Source organism: Moschus berezovskii, chromosome 5, assembly GCF_049115385.1.
Source record: "Moschus berezovskii isolate FMDL1 chromosome 5, NW_MosBer_1.0, whole genome shotgun sequence".
NCBI classification, from domain to species: domain Eukaryota; kingdom Metazoa; phylum Chordata; class Mammalia; order Artiodactyla; family Moschidae; genus Moschus; species Moschus berezovskii.
The window spans coordinates 59,651,369-59,660,447 of NC_142464.1; the positions used below are offsets into that span (position 1 = coordinate 59,651,369).

At 34.0% G+C, this 9,079-nt stretch overlaps 1 pseudogene; it reads right to left on the reverse strand.

Annotated features, from left to right (window-relative positions):
* Positions 1–226: 226 nt before the first annotated feature.
* Positions 227–1,365, reverse strand: LOC129561688 (protein-L-isoaspartate O-methyltransferase domain-containing protein 1-like; annotated as a pseudogene).
* Positions 1,366–9,079: the final 7,714 nt, after the last annotated feature.

Consider the following 9,079-nt stretch of genomic DNA (forward strand, 5'->3'; position numbering starts at 1 on the left):
AAACAGCCATTTTCCCCAATACTTAAAAGAAAATATATTTTATAAAAGGGATTATTTTTAATCTCTGAATGCATAATTTAAAATACTAAAACAGAAACAAGATACTTTTTCTTCACCATAAATTCACTCTGATGAAAGAAAGAATTCTCTCTTAAACTCCTCACAAATGCCACATTCTAAAGACTAAAGGAATTATCAGTAGACATTCTTTTCTTTCTGCTTTAAGCTATTTTTCTCTAAAATATGTCAAGTAAACTTTTAAAGATTCAGGGAAGTGGAGTTTCATAACTTTTTCTGTCAGTAAATTCTGAGATGACTCTTTTAACTTCATTGTGGTCTTCCTCTTCCTTTTCTTTCTCTTATGTTTTCTTCATCCTCCTCACTATCTAGAGGCTGAGAAATAAGCTGATTACCCACAAATATGTAAGTATTAATTCTCTGTTTAACATTCTTTCTTTTGCTTGGAGTCCTTTAAGGAACCCCCTTGGCCTTTATCTCATTATGTATGAAATATATGTGTTCATTAATGTAAATATGAGCAAGTGCTATAGATTCTAGATAGCACTGATGGGTGGGCTGGGAGGAGAGCCCCATAAACTCTGATTGGCCAATATCTTCTTATTTGATTGCACAATTAAGTGGAACAGATGCAACAAAGTTATTTTTACTTTTCCAAATGTATTTTATAGCTCTCATTACATGTGTTAACTAATCTACTACAGGCAGGCCTACAATGCCTCCTGATTTTAGTAATGCTTTCATGTAATTCTCATAGTATTTCTGGACTCCAGCTCCTCAATAATCTTAATAAACTGATGACCATCAGATGCTTTCCAGGGGCAATTACCAGCCACAAATGCAGGCTTACAAAACTCAAATCCTAGCAGTGCTTCTCTTTATAGGTGCATGTAGGAATATCTTCATCTTGAGACAGACAAATGATTTAGTTCACAGAAGAAACTGTGCTTACTTGCTCATATAATTATTCTGATAAGCTGCTAGGAGATCAGGCTGACCTAGTCATGCCTTGCAACTTTCCTTTCAGAGGGATAATATACAAGGGGACGAAGGAGAATGAGATGGCTGGATGGCATCACCGACTCGATGGACATGAGTTTGAGTGAACTCCGGGAGTTGGTGATGGACAGGGAGGCCTGGCGTGCTGTGATTCATGGGGTCGCGGAGAGTCGGACACGACTGAGCGACTGAACTGAACTGAACTGAACTGAGAAGCTAATTATCAAATTTATCACTATTTTTGATCAAACTCTCCAGGTTTTCCTTGGCACATTTCATCACATGTGAATGAATCTCAATCCCATAATTTCTTGCCCCCAAATCTTTTCTACACAGTAGCCAGCTCATGTTTGAGAGAACCTAATTTGTTTTCAACTGAACTCATGGAATTTGTTTACTCTGAAAAATAATGCACTGCACTGCACTGCGACCAGGCCCTCAGTCGACCAGCTGCAAGGGGGCAAAGGTGGGACACTAGGCTCAGTGGATTCATGGCAGCCACCGCCTCCACCACTGAAGGTTGATATTTTTATACTTCACTGCTAAAAAATGGGTCATGTGCATTCATGTTTTGAACCATTTTCATCTTATTGACGTGTAATATCAAGAATAGGGTAAATTCAGATTAGAAAATGATAAATGAATATTTTTAAAAGCAATAAATAATGATAGTGTTCTTTAGAACACCCATTTGGTTTAGTGTGTAAAAAACCAAGCCTAAGAAAATTAAAAACCTACTAGAGCTGTATCTACAAATTGAAAACATTTAAAAACATTTTTAAAAACTGAAAAAAAATTAAATCATAGTGTCTATAATTAACAGACAACACCCCCTTATCAACCCCTCTGCAGCTATGAGAGTTTCCCAGTCATAACTGACTATAATGTGACATAAGCTGACTTTGTCTGAACAGGAGTCATCCAAATCAAGACAGGGAAAATTATACAGTCAAGTCCCCTGTGCTGTTAGAAAAAGCTATCATTATAATAAAGTAGAGTACTACATTTTTAACATACACAAAGATTTTCTCCTACCAAGTGTTAGTGTTCTCATTATTCTCCAGATAAAAACCCAGAACACAACCTCCAAAATATGGTATGAGGAACTAAGAGTAAGAAGGCCAGGGGCCATTGGAATAAATTATGAAGTCTGTGGTAAAGCTTTTTACTCTTTAAATTTTCATTTTCTTTCTCAACCTCTCCCTTTATCTCTTTCACTGTCTCATTGTCATGAACTTGATTTGAATGTTTCTGTCTGTAAAAAGAGAGGAAAAAAAATTAGATTTCAATTACACCAAAGCCTGAAGACAGCTATTAAACTGCTCTACCTGTGTTCATTATAAATTCAATCTCTCCCTTCAGCAGATTTCAGTCAATCTTTTGTATATTTTATTAAGTGGTGATTTATTAAGAAGATGGTATATATCATTTCTTATCCATAGTATCTATTTTCCAGATATTGTTCAAAATCTCCAGCTCTCTTCATTAGTGACTCATATCCATGTCAGTTATCATTTTTTTTCTTCATTTATCAACACAAATGGTAAGTAACATAGTCTCACTTGCCCCACTCTCCAAAACCAAAATCTTCCACCAAACTCTGTTGCCCTCTTGAACTACTTTTCTATTTCTTTTTCTTCTTTCATTGTCAGGGTTTCTAATAAAAATATGCTTCAATAAACTAATGGCTAACATTTACTTGAGTACTTATGAACCTGGGATTATGCTAAGAACTTTTACACATATCATTTGATTTAGTCCACATTATCAGCTTTAAAATTGCAATTATAGATATTCTACATATCAGAAACCAAGGCACAGAGGATGTAAGTAATTATCTTAAAATTTCATTTTTAGTTGGTGCTGATACCGGGATTCTAACCAAATTCATTCTGGAGACTCACTTATGGATCAATTTTCAACTTTAGTTTCACCACACATTCTATGGTTAATGAATTTTCATTCGTTTTTTAATAGACACCCTATGGAAAGCAAAGTTTCTAAAATTCCAGTGTAGAGAAAGAAAAATAATTTTCCTTAAATCCTTTGAAGTCTTATCTGAGATCCTGTAATAAAAGTCCTATTAACAAAAGAAAAAAAAGAGAAAAAGCTCATTATTACATATATCTCATGTATATTTGAAAGTTTCCTAGGGAAAAATGAGTAACTCCTCGAGGTAGCTTAGAACTCAGAATTATACATCACCATAAGAGGGAAGAGGAGAGAAATTGTAGGCCATTTGTCTGGGTAGGATGTCAACTTCTCTTCTCTTCTATGAAAAATCTAATCTTAACTGGTTAAGGAAACTTTCAGGGAGAGGGGAATGACAATTGAATTGCTGTTTTGCATCAATTTGTAAGCAGATAGGGTCACACATTGGAGAAGGAAATGGCAACCCACTCCAGTGTTCTTGCCTGGAGAATCCCAGGGATGGGGGAGCCTGGTGGGCTTCTGTCTATGGGGTCACATAGAGTCAGACACGACTGAAGTGACTTAGCAGCAGCAGCAAGGTCATCCCAAGGAAGCTTCTCTCTGTATTTACTGTTTTTTTCAAATGCCTACATCTCAAAAAAAAATCAATATGTCAAAGCCACATGTCTAAGGGTGGCATGATCTGAACACCTAAAATCGTATTTTGGGGTCACATAATCTGCTGCCGTTAACCAGTAAATGTCTCCAAGATGAATTCAGTAAAATTTTGCCATTATGCATCCTAGCTCAAGTTTTTGTATCCTCGACCAAGTTTTTCCTTCTTGGCATTTCATGTTTCTGATAATTCTTTGAACATGCTGATACTAAGTATCCTTATAATAAGGATTGTTTCCTTCCCCTCAGATTCCTTTCTCTTTCTACTTATTTCTCTTCTTCAGACCACACTTAAAAAATCCCCATTTTTCTCTGTGCATTTGAGCTTGTGATTTCATTGGCATTTCTGATTCAAAATTACTTACATGTGCTAATCCTCAAAATTATTTGTCAAGCTCTTGTAAGTTTTCTGAGCCTTAATTTATTATTAGTTTAGCTTTGTTGAACATCTGTAACACAGAGTAAGTCCATTTCTGTTCAGTCACTGAGTCATGTCTGACTCTTTGTGACTGCATGAACTGCAGCACACCAGGCTCCTCTGTACTCCAAAGTACAGAGTTTGTGTCAAATTCATGTCCATTGAGTTGATGATGATAACTAACCATCTCACCATCTGGCATCCCCTTTTCCTTTTGCCTTCAAGATTTTCCAGCATCACGGTCTTTTCCAGTGAGTCAGCTCTTCTTATCATGTGGCCTAAATATTGGAACGTCAGCATCAGTCCTTCCAATTGAGTGTTGATTTCCTTTAGGATTGACTAATGTCTCTGCATTTTAATACACTGTCTAGCTTTGTTATAGCTGTCTTTCTAAGGAGTGTCTTAATTTCATGGCTGTGGTCACTGTCCATAGTGATTTGGGAGCCCAAGAAAATACAATGTCACTGCTTCCACTTTTTACCTTCTATTTGCCATAAAGTAATGGGACTGGATGCCATGATCTTAGGTTTTTTTTTTTTGACGTTGAGTTTCAAGTCAGCTTTGTCACTCACCTCTCTCATCCTCATCAAGAGGCTATTTCTTCTTCACTTTCTGACATTAGAGTGGTATCATCTGCATATCTGAAGTTATTAATATTTCTCCCAGCAATCTTGATTCCAGTTTGTGATTCATCCAGCCTAACATTTCACGTGATGTACTCTGCATATAAATTAAATAAGCAAGGTGGCAATAAACAGCCTTGACATATTCCTTACCCAGTTTGGAACCAGTTCATTGTTCCATGTCTGGTTCTAACTGTTGCTTCTTGACCTGCATACGGGTTTCCAAAGAGATAGGTAAGGTGGTCTGGTACTCTCATCTCTTTAAGAATTTTCCAGTTTGTTGTGATCCATATAGTCAAAGTTGTTAGTGTAGTTGGTGAAGCAGAAGTAGATGTTTTTCTGGAATCCCCTTTCTTATTCTATGATCCAATGAATGTTGACTACTTGATCTCTGGTTCCTCTGCCTTTTCTAAACCTTGCTTATACAGCTGAAAGTTCTCAGTTCACATACTACTGAAGCCTAGCTTGAAGGATTTTGAGCGTTATCTTGCTAGCATGTGAAGTGAGACAATTATACAGTGGTTTGAACATTCTTTGTCATTGCCCTTCTTTGGGCTTGAAATGAAGACTGACCTTTTCCAGTCCTGTGGCCACAGCTGTAGGTCTGAGAGTTTCCTAAATGCACCATACTCACTCTTGTCTACTTGCCTTTTCCTTTGCCTCAATCAACTCTGCTTTCCTGGCTAATTTCAAATTATTTTTAAGAATCAACTTTAAATGAATGTCTATTACTAGGCATTCTTTCATGCCTAACTCTCTGTGTCAAGATCTCTTTTGGCCCCACAATATTTCCCCTTGATTCTTACTAATAAAAGCCCTGTTTTTCTGTATGCAAATACCTCCCAGAATAAAGAGTAGTTTCCCCTAGCTCCTTTCAATTCAGGGGAGCTCATTTGATGCTATTTGAATTAAAAAATATGCAAGCAGTCCTGTGAGCTCTTCAAAACGTCTTTCAGTGTACATTTCCCTGCAAATCTTTAAATTTGGATTAGTCCCTCTTAGTAACTTTATCCTTCTTTTTGGCTAAAATGCAGTCATGAAGGCTAGAAACTGAGCAGCCATGGGTCATGAGGCAGCAGCCAAAATGACAGACAAGCAAACCTTGCACCACATTCTCTCCATCGTCTTACAGGCTTTATTTCCTTGATTTGTAACATTGTCTAACATATTGAATCAGTTAGGGTAAGCCTATGATGCCACAGAGTGATCCAAGAGTAATTAGGTTTCCTAAACAACTTAGAAATTTATTTCTCATCCCCCACATAATGCTGCCTTCAGTGGGTTACCCTAGTATGTAATCTTAAGTAAAATCTATAACAATATGTGCCAGTGCACATATTTGACCAGTGCAGTCACAACATGCCCATTACCAGGTTTTTCTGATAAGGCCTAATCTCTTCTTTAGCATAATACAAATGTGTCACATGGCTATACCTAATTGTAAAGAAAGTTTAAAACTTCAGGTCCATGTATCCTAAGGAAGAAAGAGGGTGGATTTAGGAACCTAGCTAGTGCTGTATGGATTGTGTGATGTATCCTTTGTCTTATTTACTATTTTATTTTTGTCTCACTCCAAATATGATTGAGAACTCCATAAAGGCAGAAAATTTTTTAAGTAGTGTACCTCGTGTCTAGAATAGTACCAGAAACATAGTATTTAAACAATTGATATCTGCTACATAAATTGATCAATAAATTAATTAATACATTGTCTTCTGCTGCTGCTATGTCGCTTCAGTCACGTCCAACTCTGTGCGACCCCATGGACAGCAGCCCACCAGGCTCCTCTGTCCACGGGATTCTCTAGGTAAGAATACTGGAGTCGGTTGCCATTTCCTTCTCCCATTCATTGTTTAGCTTTGTTGATGTTTCAGACATCTACATACCGGAATTTAGATGTAGTAATTTCCAGTTTTAGAGTCTTAAGACAATGGGTGGACTAATAAAAGTCACTTTAGACATCTTAGAGATGCTTTTGCGTTAGGAATTCTCTTTTGGTTGATGCAATATGAAATTATGTCTTCTTAGAACATCCTGAAAAACTTTTGATGGCATTAAAATTCAGTTATTTTGATATATGCATTAGAAACATCTTTTTAAATTGCATTATAATCTGGAAACATATTTTAATTAAATGAAAAATGTTTCATTGTGCTCTTAATTTAAACTATCCAGAAAAAAATGCTTAGACATTAAACTGCTAATGCTTTGTTTCCCAGAATTGCTATTATTATTTATTATTAGAGTAGACCATCAGTAATTTACACTAATAACTGAGAGACTCACTAGAGATTACTGAATTTGGCAGATTAGTTAGTGAAAAAATAAATATGAAAAACATCAACACTGCAGTACCACAAAATGTGCTTTACAAATTATTTTGATAAGTGTAGTTTAATTATAATTAGCTATGGTAATGTTTCACAGTATGCTAATAAACACATTGCCATATTTTATGAAATTAATGAAATCTTAGAAGAAAGAAATGTTTGCTAAACTTGTACCAGTTTTTGGAGAAAAGTATAAATCTGTGATATAGTATGTTTTGTATTATTTTTAGTCCAGAAAAAAATATACCTTATACATGATGTTGTTTTGGTCATTCCTACTGCTTGTCGTCTGTGTTCTTTACTAGAAAATAAAGTTCATGGGAATAGAACTGCCTTGATTGATACATACTGAACATGTTATGCACAGATATGTATTAACTATATGTTGTATATGTATTTAAATATATAAACGGAAAGATTTCACATACAAATTTGGTAGTCCTAATAAATTTTAATATACATTCTGATCTTTGATCACCTGTACTTTTAGAAGTCATACGGGAAACTTATATGTTTATTTCCAGATTTTGTGATCTCTGTTCACTTTTTTAATGTCAAGATACATATTTAAAAATACTAAAATATTTTACTTCATACAAAGTATCAATGAAATAAAATAAAAATCAAGTAAAAATGATGAAATAGGCAATAAAATCTTTTTAACATTGTAGCAATGAATCAACGTAAAATGTAATGAGCTCCTGTAATCAAAGAGAAAGATAATGAAAAAGAAAAACATTTCCAAAATATTAACAATAAATGCACAGAAATATTAACAGGGAAAATTAAGTTTTCTCATTTTGTAGCTCTAAATATTTACAATATAAAACAAAAATAATTATCTTTATCCCCCAAAATAGCAAAAATAAAACAAAATGAAAACAACACTTTAGAAAAGATAAAGAGAAATGGGAATTTTTATCTGTTTGGGAAATTTATTAATTTTAGGATAATTTGGAATATCTATTTATAATTTAAAATACATACACTTTTGATTAGTAGTTTTGCTTCTAAAAATGATAATGCCAAACTTCAGTATTTATGCCTAAAGATATTTATACAAAGGTGTTTATATTGTGTATTATAGCAAAACAATGAAAATAATTTAGATGCTCATCAGTTAGTACATGTTTTTTTAATTATTTCCCAGTTTTATTGAGATTTAATTAAAATATGATATTGTATAAGTTTAAGGTTACAACAATGTGTTGATTAATCTATTGCAAGATGATTGCTATCATAATATTACATATCACCTCCTCCTGTCACAGAGTTACCATTTGTGTGTGTTTGTGTGTGTTGGGAACATTTAAGACCTACTCTCTTAGCAAGTAAATGTTTAATTATGGCATATCCAACATTACAATGTCTAGTGCACTGTGCCTGTTCAATAAGAGTCAGTGATTACTATTAATCAGTAAAATGTTCCAATTTAGTCTAACATAAGATGTCAAATTTTTTGTTTGCTATTTATGAACATGGGGTTAAAGCATAAAAAGCTTAAAATCTTACTTTCTCTATTGAAACAATTCCTGAATAGATTTATAAATTAAATGTGATCACAAAATTCTACAAGGCTTTTTTTGTAAAAATTGGCAAGCTGATTCTGAAATCTGTATAGAAACGAAAATTATCTGAAATAGCCCAACAACTTTGAAAAAAGGGATCATGTTTAGAAGGATTTACATTACCCAATCTTAGCACTTATTATAAAACTATAATATTGAAACACAGTGACAGACAAAAAAATGGAAGAGATTCTAAAAATAGATTTACATGTAGATAGTCATTTGATTTTTGACAAAAGTTCAAAAGCAATTGAATGGATAAAGGATAGTCTTCAAAAATGATGCTAAAAAAATTGAATAGTCATATGGCAAAAAAAGAAATCCTCAATCTACACTTCATATTATATAAGCATCAAATGTCAGGCTATTTCTCAATAAGTTGAAAACATTTATTATATAAAAGCCCCAATTTGGAATTTTTATAATTATTTTGTTACTGAGGTGTTCCATTTGATACACTGGGAAAAAAGAAAACAAAATTCTCAACAATTTTATTTTCCTTTTATTATTATTATTAATGAAGCCTGAGAGAAGAAT